The following is a 26,122-nucleotide window of genomic DNA, read 5'->3' on the forward strand; positions in this document are numbered from 1 at the left end:
AGAAGACTCTTGAGAGTCCCTTGGACTGCAAGGAGATCCAACCAGTCCATTCTAAAGGAGATCAGTCCTGGGTGTTCTTTGGAAGGAATGATGCTAAAGCTGAAACTCCAGTACTTTGGCCACCTCATGCGAAGAGTTGACTCATTAGAAAAGACTGTGATGCTAGGAGGGATTGGGGGCAGGAGGAGAAGGGGACGACAGAGGATGAGATGGCTGGATGGCATCACCAACTTGATGGACGTGAGTTTGAGTGAACTCTGGGAGTTGGTGATGGACAGGGAGGCTTGGCATGCTGCAATTCATGGGGTGGCAAAGAGTCAGACATGACTGAGCGACTGAACTGAACTGAACTGAGCCGGGTCATCATTCAGATCACTTAATGTCTCTAAAACTCATGTTTGTGTAGTTAGGGTGGGAGCAAAAAGGCATTTAGATGGAAATCCAGCTGAGAGACAATTACTGTAGTCAAATCAAAAATGCATGTGAAGTACAGCCATGGACCAGACATTATATAGGCATTGAGGAGCAGGAAGAATAAATAGCAGGGAAATGGGCCTTCCAGACTGCTGGGCACCTGGAGGCAAGGATCTTCTTGTCCAGGAGAAGCTTGGATAGTTGTCTTTGTTTTCTTCCCTCTCGTCTCACCCTACTTCTCCCTCTGGATATGGCCTTGCTGATGCTGGTTTCGACTCAAGAACCAAAAGGATGGATGATATCTGGAAAAATTTCCTATCAAAGCCGTGAATTACTTGCATATGCTCTTGAATAGTGATGCAAGTCCCAGGTATAAAAGGATTAGACTTGGGCCGCATCATGCCCCTCAGCCCCTCAGGCACTTGGGACACCAAGGGAAGCTGCTAAAAAACAGCTTCATCTGCTTCTGCTCTGGGTGGCTGCCCCACTGCTCTGGCATTCTTGGCCAGAGAAATCAGGCATGTAACCTTGAAGATGAAGTAAATGTGGTTTCTGTAAACTTAAACCTCCCTGTATGCTTCATCAGTCTTTAGCTTTCAGTGAAATTATAGTCTAATAGGAAGACAGACATATGAACAAATACATCACAATATGACAAGTGTTGTTTTTTTTTTTATGTAACTTTCAATTAATTTATTTTTGGCCCCACCATGCAGTGTGTGGGATCTTAGTTTCCCAATCGTGGATGGAACCCAGACCCTCTTCAGGGGAAGCACCAAGTTTTAACCACTGAACTACCGGGAAAGTACTTGGCAAATGGTTCTTATTTCTATAGACTGGCAGGGTGGTGCTAGAGAACTGAAAGAAAATAATTTTCTTTGCTGAATTTGGCTTTGCCTTACTTTTAGGGTCCCAACCGATGAACTTCTGTTTCCTCTTAAAAACATCACACTGAGTCCTGACAAGTGGAGGTGCCCTGGTTGCCAAGGAGGGAAAGTTCTTCCAGAAGCTGTGCAGGGACTGGAAACAAGGGAAATGTGGTTCTTCTTGTTCCCTGAAAAAGTAGCCCTGGATTTTCCAGCCTAGAGGAACATTGCCTAATCTGCATGGGTGCTTCTCCTCTTTCTCTGTCCTGACCCTTCTTCGGCTGCTTGTCCGAGGAAAGCTGATTGATGAAAATAAACTTTGTCTTCTGTGGATGCTCACCCAAATGTGAAGCACCAAACTAGAGAGGCTGCAAGCCTGGGCTCTGCCATTATTTAGAAATGAAAATTAAGGCAAGCCATTTATCCTTTTGGGTGTCATTTGCTCATCAGTTAAAAAGAGACCCTCTGCTCTGTTTATTCAAAAGGCTAATATGAGGATGAAATACAATTTAGGAAGATATTTTTGCAACATAGAGGGTCACTAAATACAATGCACCATTTGATTATCAATCCTTTCTATAGCTTTTTCTAGCCTCTAGTATCTACTAGCCATTTTTAGCTTCATCAGCTGCCTTAAAGCATTCTCCTTAAATTCTTTCAATTTTGGTCAAACCCCTGATTGGCAACCATAATTCACATTCTTGCTGAGGGACACTTGAAGTCGGCTTTCACTCCTAACCAGATCTCCAAAGCCGGATTTATATTTCTTTTTAAAAAAGGGAAATGAAAACCTCTATAGAAAGGTTGTCTGGCAACCAGATAAAAGAAGAAATTTCTTTCAGGCTTTCCAAGAAGACAGAATGGGAGTCTTGAAATATAAATTACTTTTTAATGGTGTCTTGAAAAGGTGTTATTCTCAACCATCTGCCTCTCTTACCCTGCTCCTGACTACGGCCTGTGCAAGCAATTAAACCGTTGTGTGTCCTTAAATTGAATAAAAGTAGAGATATTTTAGGAGATGGAAGAAATCTTAGAGGTTTCCTGGTTTATCCATTTATTTCTTGAAGTAAGGAAGTGGAATTTAGAACAGGTAAAAGATTTCCACTTGATCTCTAGCTTTTCAGTGCTGAGCCAAGGTCAAATGCAGGGTTCCTGACTCCCAGTTCAGGGTCTCACCGCTAGGCTAAAGATAAGATGCGAGCATGAATAACTACAATGGAGTCAGAGAATGGTATTCTAGCATAATACTAGGCCTCAAAGTCCAAACTGATGGTAAGGGTGACAAATAGTCCAAGGCCCTAGGCCAAGGGGACATCGTTTTGCATTTTGGTTGGAGGTCATAGATGCCACTTCAGATGTCTACCTTGGAGGTCAAACATCTGTTCTGTTGAATTCCAACCGTGCCTATTTCCCAGAGGAAAGACAATTGGTTGGCATCCTTTCTTCTAGCTCAGAATGTTCCAGTTACTATGACTTTTCTGCTCTGATTTAAGTCTTCGTGGTCTGCTCTAGTGGAAAGCTTGGTGGCTTTTCTGGAGTGTCAGGTTATGGAGAATAAGGGTACCTGGGAGTAGGGAGAACGTATGTCTGGTCACATCCCATGATACTGAACTCCCCATGCCTGGCCAAACTCCCTTGGTGTTAATACAAATCAGCTCCACTTAAGTTACATAGGCCAATGCTTGGGGCTTAGAAATACTTGTTTTACATGACCTAACTGTGATAGAACATTCCTCCTTCTCTGGAACTTTTTCATAGAAATGAGTTTCTTTTTTTTTTTTTTTTTTTAAATTTTAAAGATATTTTTTTAATGTGGACCATTTTTAAAGTCTTTATTGAATTTGTTACAATATCATTTCTGTTTTATGTTTTGGTTTTTTTGCCCTGGAGGCATGTGGGATCTTCGCACCCTGACCAGAGTTTGAACCCATGCTGTCTGCTTTGGAAGGTGAAGTCTTAACCACTGGACTGCCAGGGAAGTCCCCTAGAAATGAGTTTCTATAAGAAACTCATAGTCCAGAGGGAGTGGAGTCTACCTGAGGTCATGGCTTGCCCCTGTCTCTACTTCTGCTTCTCTGTTCCAGGCCTGGGTACCATAGTACAGGGCTCTTGGTCCTCTGCAGTGCACAGTGCACCACATAGAAACTTATCCTGCTGGCTCCCCGGGCCTCTCTGTAAACTTGCGGTTAGTGGAGTCTTCCCTGGAGCCCTGAGGGTCATGCCCTGTGTTAGATTTTCAGGGAGTTATGTATAGTTAATTATATGCCAGGTGGGGGTTGGGCAGTGACTCCCAGTAACTGAAGTGCTAAGAAGTTCTATGTAAGAGGGATTCTAGGCATGCAGAATCATGGAGTCCTAAAGCTGGAAGGGTATTAGGATGACCTGTGCCACTGGAGATGGCTTTGCTGTGAGAACGTCAGGATCTGGCTGCAGCACAGGGTCAGTGAGCGTGCAAAGACTTGGCAGAGGAAAACACGTGTGTTCGTGAAGACCTTTCAATTAGGAACTGGGCGAGAAGGCAGAGGAAGAGATGGGGAGGGTTCCCTGTAGCCCTGAGAGATGAAGTGGCTTGACCAAGGACACATTGGTAGTTCTTTTTTCTGTGCACCCGTCAGGTAGACCTGCTTTCTCGAGGAGCCGATTTGAGGGGGTGAGGAGAACTACTCTTCATTAGATGAGAGGAGAGAAGCCAGATATTTGCAGCTGGAGTTGGCTATGTGACTCCTGCCACCTGCTGCTGCTAATTTGTTCCTGGGTCGACCATCTGACCTTCTGCCCACAAAATGAGACAGTGAAACACTCCTTCTGCCAACAGAGTAAGTGAAAGGGTTTTCCTCCCACTGTTCAATCATAAAAGTGGTGTGTCTGTGCCTGGTGGTGCTTGAAGGTGCCAACTATTCATGTCATCTGCAGTCTGGATCCTGGACCAGTTGAGGCCTAGGCATAGGAGTCCGAAAGGGCTCAGAGCACCTGCCTTATTCCCATCCAAAGAGAATAGTCTTCCCCATCTGAATGGAGCCAATGACAGCTATTCAGATGCTAGGACACCTCCCTGTATCGGCAGATGGGACACAAAGGGAACAGAGAAGATGGGGAAGAGAGAAGGCATAAATCCTTATTCTAAGATCTGGTTCAGGACGAGGAGGAGAAAATGGCTCCTCTACATCCATTTTTTCCTTTCTTTGTGAAATGACCTCCCTGTACCTTCAACTGTGGTTCTTACCTGTTGTCCTGGGGGCTGTCTTCCTCTCAGGTTGTTTCCCCAGCCCACCCAGTGCCAAACACAGGGTAAGTTTCTCAGCAAATCCATGTTGAGATCTGGGGTTACATCTTGGTGAAACAGGAACCATCCACTTCTGCCAGTGGTTGTCCTAGGTTGGGTCTTCCCTGAGACAAGGATTCGGGGGCCACAAGTTTATTTGGGAAATGAATCCAGGAAACACCAGTGGAGGAAGAGGAAAGTGAGACAGGGAAGGGAGGCAGTCAGTAAAGAGGTGTTATCAAGCGCCCACTTGGGCAACTAGAGTTTACGCCCCTGAGGAACTCTACTGCCAGCGTACAAAAGTTCTGGAGTTCTCGCAGTTGGAGTGAGGGAGCTGGGTGTCTGTTTACCACACTCCGTTGGCCATCCTTTGAGGCTGCTTCTCTAGCCCTCCCAGGCTGCGTGCGGCACGTGAAACGTAATTTGTGCTTTTTGAGAAAAGCCCTGTCTAGCAGGCAGGTGTGAGCCTCTCACCAAGCCCTGGTGGTTTGTCTGTGTGTTTTTTGTTGCCTTTCTCACAAGAGGCTGTCTAAGCTCCACTCTTGGGTAGAATGTACTGCGGCAGCCTCCAACAGCTCAACCACTTGTGCTGACAACACTCCCTCTAAGAACTGTCAATCTCTGAGACATACAGGAAAATGACAGCTTTGCACCAAGCTCCATAACCAATTCCTTAACTGGACGAGGTCACACAGAAACTGTCAAGATAGACTGGCAGGTACTACAGTCCTTTAGAAACACCACGAAATGCCAGCTGCTGCCAAGCTGCTGACTTCATTTCAGATATTGACTACTGGAAAGTGAATTGGCTTTTGACAAGTTTCTTCTTCTCTGAGTTTGGGATGGATCCTGCCTGCTTTCTACTTGCCCGTTCAAAACGCTGGCATGGGCTGGGACTGCCCCTTGGAGTGGGTGCCTGGACCCACCTCCTGAGGCCATTCTATGGCTTTTCCTCGGGTGAACAGGGACCTGAACAGGGAAGAAGAGCCCTAGGAAGGCTGCATGTCAAATGGATCCTTCACACAAACTTTCCGGCTTAGGTCCTATTCCCTGCTCTCAGATATCTCTATTCTGCCCAGACCACTTGAGAGGCCCCTTGTCTGGTCGGAGGTATCTCCTCTGGTCCCTTTTCAGGGCAAGATCCAAAACATGGTAACTTACTGTGTTGCCTCCTAGGGCTAATTCTCTAGTGGACCTGCTGACCAGTGGGGTTTTCCTTGAGGAGCTTCCTTTTGCAGCCTTGGGGGTCACACCCCTGTAGAGGTGAGGCAGTGGATTTTCAGGGGACTATTTGTGAATTAGGCTAAACTTAGAGGCAGTCTAGTGTGAAATGTATTCTAGGCTACAGGTCAAGCATCTTCAAGGACAGACATCTCCATTAGTTTTCCTGTTTCTTGATGCAAATGGAATAGTTTGGGAGGTTCCTGACATGAAGCCAGGGAAAAATACCACGTGACAATGAAGGCAGAGATCAAAGTGATGCTTCTAAAGCTAAGGGATGCTAAAGATTGCCAGAAGCCTAGAGAAGCCAGGGCAGCAGCACGGAACGATTTCTTTCTTGGACCTCAGAAGGAAGGAATCATTTTGATCCTGAGAGATTTGTGAGTGAGTATATTTCTGCTGTTTAAGCTACCCTGTTTATGATGCTTTGTTATGGCAGCCCTAGCAAACCAATACAACACTCAAATCTTTTTCAGTGATGGTGATAAACTTGATCTTGCCGATTCAAAGCAAACTTGGAAGTCTTCAGGTGAATTAGGCTTTTTTGAATAAATACTCAAGTAATTCCTATTTTCCTCTCCTTCTCTTCTCTCCTGTCTTTCTCACCAGGCCGTGGCCCTACATGGAGGCATCTGTTCTCTCAGGATTCTGCTATGTCTGTTTTTCCCTTCGTTACATTGGCTGTAAAATGTTCTGTGTCTGTTGCTGAAGTGTCTATTCCCCATGCTTTCCCTGTATTGGGTCACTGGATCCAACCCATTTACTCAACTTTAATACCCTCATCTTAAATGTGAGGCTTGGCTAGGGTCAGCCTCACCTGCACCTGTCTTGAGTGATGTAGGGGCAGGATGGGATAAGGTAAGGGAACACTTTGGATGTTGTCCTGAACCTATATCTGAGGCCGGAATCTACCAGGGCAAGAGATGGTGGTCCCAGGACACACCTCTGCCATCCCAGACCTGTCGTACTTCCACTTTGCCACTGCTTTGACCACCCACGTGTCAGGGGACCTTCTGTGAGGCCAAGGTGTCTGAGCTTTGTGGTATCATTGCAGTAAAAACTGGAAACATTCTGAAATACTATCAGTGGGATGAAGGTTAAATAAGTGAAGATTATTTGCATTATGGAATACTATGCTGCCATTAAAAAGTGCCAGGGATCTCTCTTTACCCTGAAACAAAAAGAACTCCAAGACATACTGTGTTCTAGAACAACATGTGTGGTATGGCTCCATTTTTGTGAAAACAAAAAACTATATACATGTATAGGGATACAAAAGCATAGAAAACCCTGGATGGACACAAATCTTAACACAAAGTGTTAAGAGCGTTGCCCAAAAGAGACATGAATTGGGAGAGAAGAGCAGGTATGTGAGAGAGGAGGCTACTTTTTCCTCCATGTCTTTTTGTATGATATGACATATTAACAGAATAACATTTTGACAAGTAAAAAATAAACAAACCAACCCTTCCCAAAGAGCATGAACTGTTCTGCGACTGGCCTACCTGTCCCTTTTCTCGATGATTAACCCTTTCACTCTTTTTTCAGTCTGAAAAGTCTCAGGCATACTTGTTGGCTTAACTGCACTTCTCTTTCACTCAGGTATTGCCAGCACAAAACGTGAACGAATAAATAAAGGAACAGGGAATACAGATCCCAATTGCCCTGGAGACCACAGCCGGTGCTGTCACAGAGGGCTTCGGCAATCCAAAAGGAATAGAGCTGAACCAAGTAGCAAGGGGTAATCAATATCTTATTCATGTTAAACCTGCCCTAACGCCCTCCATTCTGTGATTCGCCCCACGGACAATCGATCTGTTTCTCTTCTGGTGGAACATGGGAACTCTAAAAAATTTCATTTATATCTATATTAATTTTTAAGAAGAGAACTTCACTTTCTGGTGCAATTTCCTTTCTCTGTAAAACCCATGGATTAATAGCAGAGTTTCAGAGCGCTTGGTGTTTGACTCAGCTCTGCATGCTAAGTAAACATTCTCTGAGGAATAGTTCTTGGGTCAGGACAAGGATAATAATGTTCATTAATAACCATCACTCATTACATGGTTCATCTTCCCGTGAGCTCTTCTAACCTACTGTTTATAAATGCTCTTTAATGTGCCAAGTGCCCTGGGTCCCCCTGAGGCAGACACATCCTGGGAGGGAGGGTAATTGCTGCTGTCGGGAATAACCATGGCCTGTGCACACGGCATTCCCAGATCACTTCTCCTGCGTCTGGAGCAGAGGGTTAATGGTCACAGTCCAGGACTGCTCGGGACAGGGAGTGGCAGAATCTAATTACTGGCTCTTGTGCGTGGACCCATTTGTGTGTCTTTATGAACAGGATGAGCTGAAGCAATCTCCAAGAGTGTATGCTAACGACCTTCTGGAAGTTATTGTTATTTGGAAGGCCCTAAGGAAATTATATCTTTATTGTGAGTCTAAATTGTCCTCTATTAACTCTCTCCATTGCCTTACCTGATTCTTATTGCTCTGAAATCTTCTTGATCCAGCTGCAACTAAATTACCTCCTCATTTTGTTCAGGAGAACCTAGATTATTTGTTTGTGTAACCACTGTCCCCAGTGGAGATCCTTGTCCTCACTTGTTCCTGCCTCCCCTCCGCAGCAGCCCCCTCCCCTCCGAGGCAGCCCCCTCCCCAGCTGGTAGATTTCTCATGGGAACAAGTACACAACTCTCTTTCCGAACAAGTTGGATGAGATTTTTATTTTTGAAGATGTGACTTGGACACCTTCAACTAAACGTTCTTGAACCTTTATTTTCTCATTTTTGAGTAGGCGACAGTTGTTTGAAGTCAGAAAGAAAAAGCAGGGTTGATGGTGAACATTATAATTATGATTGAAATTTGAAACAGTATTGTTAACATGATTTTTTTTTTCTGGTTAGTGTGTGTGTTCCAGTAATATATATCCACATTTATTTTGCCAGTGGGTAAACTCTATACTCTCTGGAACCCCTGGAAAACAACATTTCTCTTAACATGCAGGTGATTATCCTGCCTGTATATACATCCCCTTGTCATGAATCTTCTGGGTAGACATCTTTTTTTCCTATAAAGGCAGAAGCTAAAATGTAAAAGCACGTCACCGGACAAGAGATTAGGGAATTATTCTTCTTAAACCAAATGCCCAAACAGATCAGCTTCCTAATGTGAAGTGAAAGCTGCTCAAACTGTGCCTGGGAGTATTCATAAAAGGAAGAGATGCCTCTGCCCACAGCTTGTCATTTCATTGCTCGCCAACCTCGCAGGCAGCAGACCTGAAGCACTGGAGATCTTCTGAAGGTTGAAGCCTGCCATCCAGTGGCTACTATGTAGAATTACCCATCATGTTACTGAGTTTAAGAACGGCAACAATTGGAGTTTACCAGAGGAAGTGGCACCCCATTCCAGTACTCTTGCCTGGGAAATCCCAGGGACGGAGGAGCCTGGTGGGCTGCAGTCCATGGGGTCGCGAAGAGTCGGACACGACTGAGCGACTTAGCAGCAGAGGTTACAAGCACGTAACTCACAAGCGCCATCTGAATTTGGGCTGTGGTTATTCTGTGATAACAAGAATGGTAAAGCTTGGAAATGACCACCAGCGCATCTTTGCCGTTAGGAAGCAGGTGAGAAGCTGGGTGCTGGAGAGGGAGCTGTTCTGTGCTGTCAGATTCCTTCCCTAGAATCCATAATGCTGAAAAGTGGGACCATCTGGGACGCCAGTGACTGCAGCCGCCTCCAGTTCTAGACAAATGGATAATTTCTTAAAGCGCCCTTCTGACGAGCAGACAAACTTCAGGCTTTTTAGCTAAAGTGCCGTTTGTGGGTGCACCTGGGAAGATTAGCAGGTGGTGAGGTAGCACACCCAGTTCAGGAGGCTGATCTGTCTACTGGGTGCTCGACACGTGAAAAGTAATGATGCCTGCTGGCGGCTGAGGGATTTCCCTTCAACCTGGACAAATGGGGATGAAAAAAATGAGAGCATCTTTTTTAAGTGTTCCCTGTGGCTTCTTGCTTTTTAAAGGTTAGAGAACATCTGGAAGGGTTTGCTTAAAACAAAAACAAAAAAAAGCTAAGTCTATTGGTTGAATTTCAGTGATTTTTATCACAACCTGCTCTTGCTTTCTACAGGTTGTATGAGTTGGAAAATGATAGGGGAAGATTGCTCCTATGATATATGCAGTCTATCTAAAGGTCAGAGCATGGACAAAAGGGGAAAATTTGGCTTGTTAAGATTCCAAATTCACATAAGAAGTAAGAACAAGGTTGAAGGGATGAGTAATTTTCATGTGTTCAGACGCAGCTGCAAAATTCTTTTCAGTTTTTCCATCTGTGAGTTGGAAATGAAGGGAATGAGCAAATTTGCCTACTGATTGTCTTCCAATGATATTAAGGTGGTGGGACAACCTCTAAGGATGTTAGAGTAGCAGTTAAATGTATATTCTATTTAAAGAGACGTGCTGACAGATTAAATATGATGGCTTTTCCTTTGCTTTTTTAATAGCTCCACCTGATTCAGTCAAGTTGAAATCAGAAAATCACCTTGAAGTACATGTTCCTTGTTCTGCAAAGGATGCTTGAGTAGGTTCCCTTGGTTATGTAAATGTCAGACGAGTAGGCCTCCCATCCCAGGAGAAGGGAGTAACAAGACATCTTGTGCTTTCAATGGTTTAGAAAAGGTTGCCTCACATTTGGTGGGAGGTTGGTACAGAAGAGCAGCGGGAGGGCTGTGAGCTGCAGGCAATAGTGTGGTCAAGTCAGATGAAAATTAACTAAATGCCCTTTGGATTCAATTGCTCACTCCCTGTTTTCAAAATGCTTGTCTTACCTTGACTTTTGTGCCCAGACCCTCTTGTTTCTTTCCCCTTCTTCACTGGCTGCTTTTTCCTTCCCTCCTTTATAAGATCATGTTCCTCCATCATCTGCTGGTCTTCATCAAGGGTTTGGTCCTGCAAAAGCATTTTCAAAAAAGTAAAATCAAGAGTCAAAAAGGAACACATTAAAGATTTTATGTAACCCATTGATTAATGAAGAAACCAGAAGGTGTTAGATTCAGGGAGAATTTGAAAAAGAGACATATATATTCAGGAATGGGCTTCCCTGGTGGCTCACACAGTGAAAAGCCCATCTGCAATGCAGGAGACATGTGTTCAATCCCTGGATTGGGAAGATCCCCTGGAGAAAGAAATGGCAACCCACTCCAATGTTCTTGCCTGGAGAATTCCATGGACAGAGGAGACTGGAGGGCTACAGTTCTTGGGGTCGCAAAGAGTCGGACACAACCGAGTGACTGACACACACAGACGTACGCACATTCTCAGGAATGTTGAAATGACTTTGCTAGTAGATGCAAAATGGTTAATATACAACAGTGAACATGAGAGTTGGACCATAAAGAAAGCTGAGCGCCAAAGAATTGATGCTTTTGAACTGTGGTGTTGGAGAAGACTCTTGAGAGTCCCTTGGACTGTGAGGAGATCCAACCAGTTCATCCTAAAGGAAATCAGTCCTGAATATTCATTGGAAGGACTGATGCTGAAGCTGAAGCTCCAATCCTTTGGCCACCTGATGCATAGAACCGACTCATTGGCAAAGATTCTGATGCTGGGAAGCATTGAAGGTAGGAGGAGAAGGGGACCACAGAGGATGAGATGGTTGGATCGTATCACTGATGGTGTGAACATGAGTTTGAGTAGGCTCCGGGAGTTGGTGATGAACAGGGAAGCTTGGCACGCTGTAGTCTATGGGGTCGCAGTGTTGGACACACCTGAGTGACTGAACTGAACTGAACAACAGTAAAATGTAATTCTTGAGGGCATTTTTTTCCAGGGTAAAAATTAATTGTATCGATTGGGACAAAATTTTCACCATGCTATGGACAATGATCATTTGTATTACTGTAAGTGTTGTTTTTTTTTTTTTACAAATTAACCCTGTATTCCTAGAAAGTTGTAAAACAGCCTGGCCAATGGGAAGACCATCAAAGGTGCACAGCTCTATAGAATCAGATGATCCACAGAAGGTCCACTGGACAATGTCCAGAGTGAGTGATCTCTGCGGCCCATTTATGAGGTCGTGATAATTTTCCCTGAAAGTCCTGAGCTCTCTAATCATTCTGTTCTCTCTGGGCAATCTCACCTAACCCATAGCTTCAATTACTTCCATCAACAAAACAGCTGACTTTCGAGATCATATCTTTGATCTAGTTCCCTCAGCTCCAAACCCGTACATCCATGTGCTTACCTGACGACTCCTCTTGGATGTTTTGGAGAAGGTAATTTCCCAAGGTTATTTGCTTGTTAGAAGAACTGAACTAGTAGTTTTTCCAAAAAGTTATTGTTAGAAGGACTTCGGGCTATTCTATTAATATTTCAGAACTGGAGCTAGAAACCTGCTACATTAACAGCAGGTGGTTTAGTAAGTGCCCTGATATAAGGAGCTGGAACCTAGGCAGTTGATGCCCTTCTGTCTTTGTCATATGGTAGTGGTGGTTTGGGTTGGGGAGACCCCCTTCCAGGGCCCAAGAGTCGGCTCTTGTCAAGACTCACATACTAACCAAGCAAAAGATCTTTTGTGAAACAACTCTTGAGAGGAGAGACTTGGGGTAAGGGAACCCAGGGGAACTGCTCTGCTTCCTGTCTCACAGTTTCAGGTTTTATGGTGGAGGGGTTTGCCTTCTGCCTTGTCTCTGGCCAATCATCTTGCTCGTGCTCATATTTTATCCCACCCAGGAGCCCTTCTTGGTGGCGTGTGCATCTCTCAGTTAAGATGGTTTCTAATGCGAGCCTTTCTGGGAGGTTGAAAGGATGTCTCAGAGGCTCCTTCCTTTTGACCCCTCCTGCATTCTTCTGGTTGGTTTTGGTGGCAGCTTGGGGACGACAGAGGATGAGATGGTTGGATGGCATCACTGACTCAATGGACATGAGTGTGGGTAAACTCCGGAAGTTGGTGATGGACAGGGAGGCCTGACGTGCTGCAGTCCATGGGGTCACAAAGAGTCAGACACAACTGAGGGACTGAACTGAACTGAACTGTCATCAATTCCATGTTCCTGATTGGGACATTCTGGTGGAGGCAGGTGGTTTCAATCAACAGTTCCCTAACAGTGGAGTGGTGGGTGGGGTCCTCTGAGGAGAAGAAAGCTGGAGACACAGATGCTGCTACTTCTAGGACAGAACTTCAGATGAGAGACCCTGCTGCCCGCTATCTCTGGAGAGTGTTGTTGCCCCCTGGTGAAGAGTCAGGAGTAGGTGATACTGTTAGAGCAGGCAGGTAGCCAGGTAGGAAGAGAGAAATGGGGACAGGGGCCAGGTGGCAGGAAATCACAGGTCTTGTCCACAGCAGGGTTCCACAGGCAGACAAAGGAAAGAAGAAACCGTCAGACTGACAGGAAAGAACACACTTTGGGTAATAAGGGTCAGAGTAGCAGACAAAGGGCAGCAAAGGCAGGAATCTCTGCATCCGAATGTAACCTTTTGCTCACTCTGCTCTCATTATAAGATTAACTTTACAGGTAAGAAGTACTCATCCTGCACCGACGCCTTGACAGTTCTGATGTAAATAAAAAAGGGACAAAAATCCCTCCTCCTCTCGGGAAAATGTATCTGGGATGAAAATCAGGGAGTTCCGTTTAGTCGCTCAGTCGTGTCTGACTCTTTGTAATCCCATGGACTGCAGCGCGCCAGGCCTCCCTGTCCATCACCAACTCCCAGAGCTTGCTCAAACCCACATCCATTGAGTCAGAGATACCATCCAACCATCTAATCCTCTGTCGGTCCCTTCTCCTCCTCCCCAAACTCCTCCTCCCCCAGTGAATATTCCACCCCTTCATTTGTATGCCCCCCGCCTCCAACCAGTTTAGGGCTTCCCTGGTAGCTCAGCTGGTAAAGAATCCACCTATAATGCAGGAGACGCCAGTTCGATTTCTGGGTGGGGAAGTTCCCCTGGAGAAGGGATAGGCTACCCTTCACTCCAGTATTCTTGGACTTCCTTGGTGGCTCAGACAGTGAAGAATCCACCTGCAGTGCTGGAGACCTGAGTTCGATCCCTGGGTTGGGAAAATCCCCTGGAGGAGGGCATGGCTACCCACTCCAGTATTCTTGCCTGGAGAATCCACATGGATGGAGGAGCCTGGTAGGCTACAGTCCATGGGGTTGCAAAGAGTCGGACACGACTGAGTGACTGAACATAACCAGCTTGCAAAAGAAGCCCAGGGCGGCAGCAGCTCTTCAGCTGTCTGCCTGCTCTCCCTCTGAGAGCGTGCTGCTATGCTCTGCTTATTCTTTCCCAGCTGAGCTACCAGGGAAGCCCTCTGAGTGTGTCTCCTTGCTTAAATAAACTTTCACTTTACTTTCTTAACCTCTCTGCTTCATTTCTGAATATTTTTTTTGCTATGAAGAAAGAACCTCAGATTCACTGGCAACAAAACCTCTTTTCTATGGCTCAGTTTTCAGAGGCTGGTGTTCTGGTGCTGGGCCCTTGATCTAGTTAACTCTTAGTTTTTCTTGTGTGAGAAAGAGGCCTCCAGCCTGGGCAGAGTGTAGGAATACGGTGTGTGTGTGTGTGTGTGTGTGTGTGTGTGTTAGTGGTGGGGGTTCCCACAAGATGTTCCCAGGTCTTCTGAGGATGTTGTGCATCTTTTACTCCCATCCCACTGCCCTCCCCCTTCAACTCCTCCCTCCTTGCGAGTCCACACTCACCTCAGGAAGAACAAGAATGAAGCCCTGTTGAGCCCTAACTGGCCGCATAAGGTTAGTAGCAAATTTTGACCTGAGCAGGTGCTTATTGCTTCCTAGGGGTCTATTTTTCTTCACTTTCTGCCTTTGCAGCCCCAAGCCTAGAGACTGTTCGGTCAGTGGGTGATCAGATGAAAACAAATGACACAGAGGTGAGGGTAGCCAGGAGTCGTGACCCTCGTTCAATAGCTGTAGAAAAGTGAATTTGTGCCTGGTCAAAAGTATGTGGGAAATATTCTTAAGCAGGGGGAGCCCTGCTTCCAGCCAAGTCTGACTACTTGCTTGTTCTTCATTCTTTTTCTCTGCCATGGAGTCGTCTTGTATGCAGTTCCTCCCTGTGAGGGCAAAAACCATCTCAGTGGGGTTTTATTTTCTTTATTGGAAGGGTGAGCACAGGAGGGGTGAGGTTGCCTGTCCTTGGTGTTGACACAAAGACCGGGGAAGATGCATTTTACTTAACTTGGTGTTCCCTGAATTGTAAACCTTAGCAAAGCATTCTGGAAAATTAGTTCTAGTGAAAAGAGAACTGTAACCTGGGGAGCTGAGGGACTGAACTGGAAGGAGCACTCATTTTCCCTCATTTGCTCAAGTTACAGATGAACCACTTCAGAGGTCAGAGAAATGGGTTCTGCCAGTTTCATTGAGGGACCATGTCTTTTGCAGGATCGTGAACCAGCCCCAAGCCCCAGCGCATGTCCACAGAGGGCAGTGGGCTGAGGGTGGGAGAGGCAGCCTTGCCCAAGGAATTCCTCTTCCCAGACTTTGGGTCTGCCCAGGGCTGTGTTCCCACCCACTTTGCTGGAGTGACTCCTGGCTGGGGTTGGCTTTCAGGTCCCAAATGCACTCTCAGCCTTCCTTTAAGAGAACATTCCTAGTCTTATGAGATCAAAGGCTTTTCTGCAGCCAGAGAATTCTACACACATCTCCTTTGAACTCCTGCAACTCTGAAAAGTAAAAAACATCCCCACAACACATCATTTTGGAAGTCTCTTTTCCCTTTCTTTTCTATCAAAACTGTCTAAAACCACTTTCTAGATGAAATCGCTATTTGGTGCAGTACTTCAAGTATGAATGCCTTAGAAGCCACCTTTAATTCTTTTGAATTAGAGAAAAGAACTCTCTTTTTTAGGGTCTTTCTCTAGGAATGAGGTGATTTCCTATCCTACCAACTGTTTCCCTCTCTTTTCAGCAGGGTCACCGTCTTTTGGTTGTATCTGGTGAAAAGGAGGCTTTAAAGAATATTATTAAATGGATATATAATTCATACATCATATATAGTAAAGAAACCTGCCTGCCAATGTAGGAGCTGCAGGAGATATGAGTTTGATCCCTGGGTCAGGAAGATTCCCTGGAGAAGGGCATGGTAACCCACTCCAGTACTCTTTTATGGAGAATCCCATGGACAGAGGAGCCTGGTGGGTGACAGTTCATAAGGTCACAGAGAGTCAGACATGACTGAAGCAACTCAGCATGCACATGAAGTTGTACCATTAGTGGGTTGTAGTATATTTCATAGTTGTTCATCCACCACTGCAATCTAATTCCAGAGTATCTCATCATTCCAAAAACAAACTTGATATCCATCAGCAGCCTCTTTTTAATTACCTTTCCTCAACTCCTGGCAATCACCATTCCACTTTCTGTTTCTATAGGTTTGCCTCTTCTGGACATTTCCCATAAATGGAATCATGCAGTATTTGGCCTTTTGTGTCTGGCTTCTTTAATATATTTAAGGTTCATCCATACTGTAGCGTGCATCAGTACTTCATTCTTCCTCGTTGATGAGTAATATTGCCTTGTTTGGATACACCACATTTTCTCATCCATTCATCAGCTGATGGACATTTGAGTTATTTCTACTTTTTGGCCAAATATGTTCATAATGCTATGAACATTCAATGTATATGTTTGGTGTGGATGTATGTTTTCAGTTCTCTTGGATATCTATCTAGGAGTGAAATTGCAAGATCATATTGTACTTTATGTTTAACTTTTTGAGAAACTGTCTTACTGTTTTCCAAAGTGGCTGCATAATTTTGTATTTCCACCAGCAACATATGAGGGTTTCAACTTTTCCACATCCTCCCTTGCACTTGTTTTGCTTTTTGATTATAACTACCCTAGCAGATGAAAAAAATGTATCATTGTGCTTTTGATTTTCATTCCCCTAATAATTCATGATATTGGGCATTTTTTTCTATGTATTTTGGTCATTTGTTCATCTTCTTTGGAGAAACATTAATAGCAAAATGATTTGACCATTTTTCAGTTGGATAGGATTTTATCGCCAAGTTATGAATTCTTTATTCTCTGTACAAGTCCCATGTTAGATACCTGATTTGTCAACATTTTCTCCCATTCCGTGGGCTTGTCTTTTACTTTCTTGATACCATCATTTTAAACGTGGAAGTTTTAAATTTTCATGGAATCCAGTTTATCTATTTTTCCTTTTGTTGCTTTTTAATTTGACGTCATGTTTAAGAAATCATTGCTTTACCTCAAATCACAAATATTTTTATGTCTATGTTTTCTTCAAAGAGTTGTATAGTCTTGCCTATTAAATTTGGGCCTTTGCACCATTTTGACTTAACTTTTGTATATGGTGTGAAATAGGCTCCAAATTCATTCTGTTGCTTGTTGTAGTGCCATTTGTTGAAAAGATTATTCTTCTCCACTGAATTCTCTCCCCTTGTTGAGAATCAATTGACTGTAGGCATATGAGATTACTTCTGGTCTCTTAACTCTATTCTCTTGCTCTATATGTCTATCCTTATGTCAGCAGCACACTGTCTTGATTACTGAAGCTTTGTAGTAAGCTTAGAAGTCAGGAATTTCAAGTCCCATCTGCTTTGTTGTTTTCTAAAAATTGTTTTGTCTATTGTGGGTCCCTGGCATTTCTATATGAATTTTAGGATCAGTTTGTCAATTTCTGTGAACAAGGCATGAAGCTCTATAGGTATTACATTGAATCTGTAGATTAATTTGGAGCTAATTGTCATCTTAATAATAGTGTCTTCCCATCTACGCACATATAATGTCTTTTCATTTACATCTTCTTTAATTTTTTCCAGTGATGATGTGTTTACATACAATGTAATGTGTTTATACATCTTGCACATTTTTGTTAAATTTATTCTCAAGTATTTTATTTTTTGATGTTATTATAAATGGAATAATTTCTTTAATTTCATTTTTGGATTGTTCATTGCTACTGCATAGAAATGCAATTGATTTTTTCTATATTGGTCTTATATTTTGCAACCTTGTAGAATTTTTTTTTGTTAGTTCTGATAGTTTTATTGTGGATTCCTTAGGATTTTCTATGTTTAAGAGCATGCCATCTGTAAATAGAAATAGATTAACTTCTTTCTTTTCAATCTTGATCATGTCTTTTATTAGGAGGCTTTAAAAAAATGTTTTAAATTATGTATTTATGTGGCTGCACTGGGTCTTAGTTGCAGCATGTGGGGTCTAGTTTCCAGACCAGGACTCAAAGGCCAGCCCCCTGCATTGGGATCATGGAGTCCTAGCCACTGGACCTGGAGAAGGAAATGGCAACCCACTCTAGTACTCTTGCCTGGAGAATCCCAGAAACAGAGGTGCCTGGTGGGCTGCTGTCTTTGGGGTCACACAGAGTTGGACATGACTGAAGTGACTTAGCAGCAGCAGCCACTGGACCACCAGGAAAGTCCCAGGAGGCTATTTTTATAACCAGTCTTGCTCCCACTATCCTGCCCTCCACCATCACTGCTCTGTCTCCTCTGAAGCTGTTGCCCTCTCTAAAGATCACCTAGCACAACAAAATTCCCTGATAGCTCAGTTGGTAAAGAATCCATTTACAATGCAGGAGACGCTGGTTTGATTCCTGGGTCAGGAATATCTGCTGGAGAAGGGATGGGCTTCCCACTCCAGTATTCTTGGGCTTCCCTTGTGGCTCAGCAGGTAAAGAATCAGCCTGCAATGCCAGAGACCTGGGTTCGATCCCTGGGTTGGGAAGATCCCCTGGAGAAGGGAAAGGCTACCCACAGTCCAGTATTCTGGCCTGGAGAATTCCGTGGACTGCATAGTCCATGGGGTCATAAAATGTTGGACACGACTGAGCGACTTTTACTTTCAGCAAAGCAAACAACTTTAAATTTGCTATCAGGCATCATAGTCCTAAAGTCCGTTAACCATCTCACTATGGGGATTTCTCCCTGGCCAATTTTCTCTTCTAATGGCCCCAATACCCAGGCATCTTCTTGAGCCTCCTTCTCTTTCTAGGTTGCCCTCATATTTCTTCCATTTTTAATCATCTCAAGACCCTTATCTTCTCTCTCTAAGATACCCTTAAAGTCTTCACTTCATTATGCAGAACAGTTAAATTCTCATTATCTCACACACTCCCATTCACTTACTCAGATGCCTACAATAACAGCAGAAACATTTTAAAATCAACTAAAACCAAACCCCAAATAAAAACACCCCATTAAAATATGTCTAAGCATAGAGCTTCCCAAGTGGCTCAGTGGTAAAGAATCCTCCTGCCAATGAAGAAGACACGTGCTTGATCTCTGGGTTGGGAAGATCTCCTGGAGGAGGAAATGGCACCCCACTCCAATATTCTTGCTGAGAGAATCCCATGAACATAGGATCTTGGTGGGCTATAGTCCACGGGGTTGGAAAGAGTCGGACATGACTGAGCATCTGAGTCAAGGCTTTCCCTAAACTAAAGGATTGTATCTCTGGATGGGAAATTTTGTTTCTCCCCAAGAAGTCACAAGTAGCTGCCCTCAGTTTTGCTAATGGATAGTAGTCCTTCCCTTATTACTACCAGAGGAATGATTTCCAGCTCTTTCTGTTTGGAGAGGCTCTAGTTTGACAACAGAATCATTGTCTGGGAAATCAAAATATCCCTAGATTGCCAGGGAGTCCTAGATTGCACTGGGAATCTGAAGGTGCCCGTCTCCAAAGAAGCAGGCTGAGGGGGAGTGGTGTGAGTCTGCAGGTTATAGAACAAAGAGTGTACCCACCACCCAGTTCCACAGGGATCAATTCATTGGCTACTGTATCACTGACATTCAGTACATCCTGAAAGGGATTCAGAAAGGGAAAAAAAAAAACAGGATGAAGCATTCCATGTTTTGGATGTGTGAGCTCCTAGACAATTAAAATGTGTATCTAAGGAAGAATTTCAATGACACCAGGTTCTTGCATCTTCCCATATATAGATAAGCACCAAAATCATTAACTTGAAGTATCTGTATTTTTGGTGATTAACAGTAATCTTTTACCAAGATGTATCCTTGACTACATGTAATTCTCAGCACCCCCTGCACCCCACTCCCTGCCCCCGGCGAAATTCATATAAACTTCCTGGCTCCTCCCCTAGCCCTGTGAAGCAGTTCCTCAGAGCTGAGAGCTAGAGTCCTCAGTAAGGTTCTCAAATAAAACTGAAAGTCACAGCTTTCACGTGCACTTGGTTTCAGTCAACAACAGCATAACTCACATCCTTTGAGTGTTATGAGATGGGGAATTCAGAAGTGTCCCATGTTGGGGTTTTTCCTCTCAGATCCTGGGCAGAGAAAGTAAAAGTTAATACTAATAAAGTAGTTAGGAGTTTGGACTCTGGAGCCTAACTGCTTGGGTTCAAATCCCAGCCCTGCCTCTTACTAATTACTAAACCTTTGCTGTAATCCATCTTATATTAAGTTCTCTTATTCATACTTAATTTTTTAATCTGTAAAATGAGGATAATAGGAGCATCTTCCTCATAGGATTGTTATGAGAATTAAATGAGCTAATATATGTTAAAGTTCTTAACACCGTTCTTGGCCTGTAACTAAGAAAGTGTTAAAACAAACAGCAGCTGCGAGAACAATGATGCTGTGATATGTATGAGGTCTTCTCTGCTAGACTGTGAGTTTCTAGGTAGGAAGAGACTGTGTCTAGGTAGTCTACCTAATGCAAAGAGCCAGCTCATTGGGAAAGACCCTGATGCTGGGAAAGACTGAGGGCAGGAGGAGAAGGGAGAAGGAGACAACAGAGGTTGAGATGATTGGATGGCATCACCGACTCAATGGACATGAGTTTGAGCAAGGTCTGGGAGATGGTGAAGGACAGGGAAGCCTGGCGTGCTGCAGTCCATGGGGTCGCAAAGAGTTGGATATGACTGAGCGACTGAACAACAACAAGAGACTGTGTCTTACAGAATTTCGCATCTAGCATCAGTGGCTGGCACATGACAAAGTCCTTCATCAAATGTCTGTTACTTGATGGAATCAATGAAATTTTAGATCCGCTCAGAAGGCGATCCCTTATTAGGCTACTGATCAAAAGGAGACGTTATCAAGCACCTTTGTGAGCATTCTTGTGGGCTATATTCTCACTTGGGAGAGTGTGTGGATGAAATGGCACAGAGATTTAAATTTCAGAAGTTAAAGAAGATGATGTAATTTAGAAAGATTTATCCAGAGAAAAAAGAAAAACATTAAGCAATGTAAGAATAAATGTCTTCATTTGAGGGGAAGGAGATTCTGTAATAGTCAGATGAAAAAAAGTTTCACTAGAATAGGTATTGGCAAACTTTTTCTGTAAAGGGCCAGATAGCAAATATTTCAGGCTTTGAGGGTCATGCAGTCTCTGTTGCCGCTGCTCAGCTCTGCTGTTATAGAGTGAAGCAGATAGAGATAATATGTAAACCAACGGGCCTGGGCTGTATTCCAGTAAAGCTTCATTTGCAAAAATCAAAGGTGGACTGGACTGGTCACTGGGCTGTAGTCTGTTGACCTCTGCACCAGAACAAGGTCAGGAATTATTGAATAAAGGACTATCAGTGGGACTGTGACAGCTGGAGAGGCAACCTTTACAGAATTGTTGCTGATAGAAGAGAATGGCCACCGAGATATCCTGGGGAATACTTCTGCCATATATGTAGCTACAGGGAGCACTTAATATGACCACTTAAGTCTTAAATGTGGCAATTACAGAGAAGAGTGGGCAGAAAACATTCAATGCCATAACATTTTCTTTTGATAAGAAAGGGCACTTCAACTGAATTGAAACTCATTTATATTAAGGATAGAGAGAACAGATAATCCAAAATAGAGACTCCTTAACTTACTTCATTTTATCTGCAGAATGGATTTGATATCTATGTTAAGGAGGAGACATATGATCTGGGAATTCATAGAATTTCAAGAATAATAATGAAGCCGAACTTGAAAAGGTCTCCAGACTTTCACTTTAGCTCCTCCAACTCCTTCTCCCTGCTGTGCTGTGCTTAGTTGCTCAGTTGTGTCCGACTCTGTTCGACCCTATGGCCTGTAGCCCGCCAGGTTCCCCTGTCCATAGGGATTCTCCAAGCAGGAATAATGGAGTGGGTTGCCATGCCCTTCTCCAGGGGATCTTCCCAACCCAGGGATAGAACCCAGATCTCCCGCATTGCAGGCGGATTCTTTTCCATCTGAACCAGCAGGGAAGCCCAAGAATACTGGAGTGGGTAGCCTATCCTAGGGGATCTTCCCAACACAGGAATCGAACTGGGGTCTCCTGCATTGCAGGCAGATTCTTTACCAGCTGAGCTACCAGGGAAGCCCCTAACTTCTCCTCAGGCGGGGATGGTACTGACTCAAGATGAAGGTGGTTTATCGGACAGCCGAGAAGGGTAACCTCCCCTGGACCACAAGTCTGTTTTAGAACTCGTAACTTATAAACCACCCTGGAAACCATTTTCTCTTGTTCCTGAACAGAGTTTTCTTTCTATTTGACTCCTCCCTGGCAAAGAATGAAGAGGGTCTAGACCATATTATAGAGGCAAGCTTTTACTTCCATAGACCATCCATAGACATTCCATAGACTATCCCTACTGCCCTTTGAATGAAGAAGCTGAGAATATTTGGTTTTAGCTCTAAAAATAGTCAGTTCTGATATATTAATTTCCTAATCATTGGAGTCTCCAGTGTGGTTGCTAAATTTGCTGGATCACAGAAGAGATACACCTTCAGCCTGCTGTATAATTATCTCAGGAATTATAAAGGCAATAAATGCATGATTGCTTTTTTATTAATACATTAAAGAAGAGATGCATAATTGGCACTTTAATGATCTAGTGGCAGCAAACTAGTAATAATGTGATTACAAAATGACAATTACTTTTGGCAATTAATTGGCATCACCTTTTAGCAAGCAGTCCTTTCGATACATTGCTGGGGACTCTCATTCCAGTGAGGAATGGATCGTTCCAAGCCTGAATGGGAGCTATGGGAAAGAGTTAAGTTAATTACTTAACAAAACAAGTGGTTGATCTTTATATTCTTGATCAATGGGTCTTTGGGGTTTAATAACAGCAGCAACACGCCATACCTTTTCCCCTGAATAATGCCCAAATGATGTATAAACTTTTTGTAATGTAATTACCACCCATAAATCACTTCATTTCTGAAATATGGTGGCTTCTGATGGAATGAGATTGCTTTGTCAAAATCTCATTAGTTTAAGAAGGAAAGGAGAAAAATCTTGCCTCTAATAGGAAGGCAGGTAAAAATGGAAGGTGATTTCATTGCGTGTTACATGCAAACTGGTTGAGAAAAACAAAAATGCCTCATATCTTTTTTGAGGAGAAAAAAAGACATAATGTTGCAAAATGCTTTTATATACACAATTAATCCTCATAGCTGGGTTTTGGTAGTTGTGGGTTTATATGAATTATTCTAGAAAAAGCCCCCAAATGGAAACCTAGTGGTTTATGTCAATGAGGTAAAATTTCTGTTGCCTTTCTATATTTGTTGAGGCATTTGACCAGTGTTTAATAGATTGAAAAATGTTAATGTGCAGCATACCAAAAAATATTCTTCCAGTGTTTTGATTAAATAGTTTTAATTGATGACATTAAAGTTTATTTTGAAATTGGTCATTTTGATATTACCCTATCTGTTGCTAACTTGAAACTATATATTAAGCCTCTATTGAATTTCACTACATGCCTCCTGTTCTCTCCCAAAACTGAATAATGAGCTTAAGCATCTCTCAATAATGAGAGCAGACACTGTATTGACTGGTTTCTAACTGCTCAGCTCTATCTTTGATTTTTTTTTTGTATACAACTCAGAGTCTCTAAACAGTTCTTGCTGCATTTTAATATCTAGCACCAGAAACTGTATTATAAGGCAACTGAGAACACTGGCAGAGTGAGAGCTGAAATTGAGGTCACCCCACAGGACCTTCAAATCTTTATTTGAAAAAGGCCATTTTGCAGGGCCAGAGAGATGGTTAAGTGACAGCCACAGGTGCAAACCTGGGGACACTTGTATGTGGGATTCCAGTTCTAAGTACCCAGTCAGTGCATAGAATCAGTCCTTTATGTTTTCAAGTTTTGGATGCAGAGTGAATATTTATGACTCTGGAGACATACACGGCACTCATTCCTTTATGTTTTTGTACATTCCACAATTATTTATTAAATAGCTGTTGTGTTCCAGGCACTGTATTAGCTACTGGGCAGATAGAAATGAACAAAGCAGCTACGGTCTTTACTTTCACAGGGAACGCAGCAGAAAGGAGACGGCAGTCCCATATTGTTCTGTTTATGAGCAAACTTTAATCCAGATGGAATTGGTTGCTTTTTCTCTTTCTTTCCTGTCTTCCCTTCCCCTACTTTTAATTTCCATTTCCTCCACCTCCTTGCTTCCTTTCTATCTCTTACCCATGGGGTTCTATCTCTTACCCATGAAAGTAATTCTCAATGTAAGACAGATTTGATATCATTTGGTTTCTTAGATAATGTTAATTTGGGGTGTGAGATAACCACGTCCTGGGGGCCAGCTATGTTTTCTATCTAATTCACATTCCTTTTTTTGATAGGTTTGAGGTTTTCTGGCAGTATCGAACATCCCCAGGAGGAATGTTAGTATTTAAGAATACCTTTTGCTAGTTCCCATTCTCCTTGTCTTCATTTACTTTTAACAAGGGAGATATAGAAAGAAAGGTCAATATTTATCCCACTGAATAACTACCATTTTTTGAACTCCTACTGTGTGTCATGTATTTTCTGTGCTTGTGGTGGTGGTTTAGTCCCTAAGTCGTATCCAACTCTTGCTACCACCTGGACCATATAGCCCACCAGTCTCCTCTGTCCATGGGATTTCCCAAGCAAGAATACTGGAATGGGTTGCCATTTTCTTCTCCAGAGGATCTTCCCAACTCAGGGATTGAACGTGCATCTCATGCATCGCAGGTGGATTCTTTACCACTGAACCACCAGAGATTCCCTGTACTTTCCGTAGATAATCTCTAATGTCTCAAAGGAAACTTTTGAAAGGGCATTGTTATTAGATGAAGAAGTTGAAGCTGAGTGAGGTTTGGTAAATTGCTTAGGGACATGCAACTTGCAAGTAAAGGAGCTGGGATTTGAACTCATCACCATGAGAATACAAAGTCCTTATCACCCTCACCAGTTACTGGGGCTTCTAGAGTCCGTAAGTGTCCTTGAGTCCACAGCTTGATAATTTGGACTCTTCTCTGTTTCCTTCAAGTAAGTATATAAATGATAGATGCCTCTCCTTTCCCCCTGTCTATAATACTGAATTAATTACCTTTTTGGATCAGATAATCAGCCTGGTGATTTTGATTTGGTCTTAATCCTAGAAAGAACCCCCTGGAGAAGGGCATGGCAACCCACTCCATTATTCTTGCCTGGAGAATTGCATGGGCAGAGGCGTCCTGGTGGGCTACGGTCCATGGGATCACAAAGCGTAAGACACAACTGAGCAACTAACACACAATACACAATAGACAGAACTGGTTCCAATCATGGTATAAAGTCTGGCCATGTCTTTCAATCTATGAAGAAAAATGAAAATTTTATTTCCTCTCTTTCTGGGATACTGAGGGAGTTGACCCTATCATTAAAGGAACACGGGGCCTTTATATTAATAGATTCTATTTTCACATAGCATTAGCAGCCACCTTTTGAAGGTACAAAGATAGAAAAAGTGAAGTACTAAGGCATAACCAAATTAATTTCATATCACTCTGGAATTAGTGATTAGCTTTGAGATTAATAAAGATTGTTTTGCTGGGGTTATCATGTACAGAAGAAATATATTTAACAGAAAGATGGTGTTGGCTGCACTGATGTCTTTTGAAGTTTTACTATCATTTAACATTTCTTAGAAGGTAGTCATAGGGCATTTGTAAATAAATATCACTGGCTGCACGTTTTACTTAATTTTAGGAACATTATTTGCTTACCGTGAAAATGAAGGTTTTGAAGTCTACTCAGCCAGTAAACTGTATTTGTAGCTGAATAAAACCTTTTAACTCTTGATATGATGCCTTTGGTTGCTTTTATGCCTGTTTGCAATGACTTCACTTAAGATTCATGCATAGCCAAGCCTAGTGTCAGAAGATAAGGGTTTTAAGGAGTTAGAATTAATTGCAGGGGTCTAGGTGAGACATGGTGTTCATTTGCTGTTTGTCTGGAAGCTCAAGGTTATATGCCTGAAACTGCTTATAGTCAAAGCTATTAAAAATGGTGGCTCACACTATGCATGCTGAAAAAGCTGCACCCATTTTTAATACACTTGGAATATAAGAAGATTTCATTCATTCACTTATTCACTCATTTTTCAACAATGATTCATTGAATG

The sequence above is a fragment of the Bison bison genome, unplaced genomic scaffold (assembly GCF_000754665.1).
Source record: "Bison bison bison isolate TAMUID 2011002044 unplaced genomic scaffold, Bison_UMD1.0 scf7180017864239, whole genome shotgun sequence".
In the NCBI taxonomy this organism is placed as follows: Eukaryota; Metazoa; Chordata; class Mammalia; order Artiodactyla; family Bovidae; genus Bison; species Bison bison.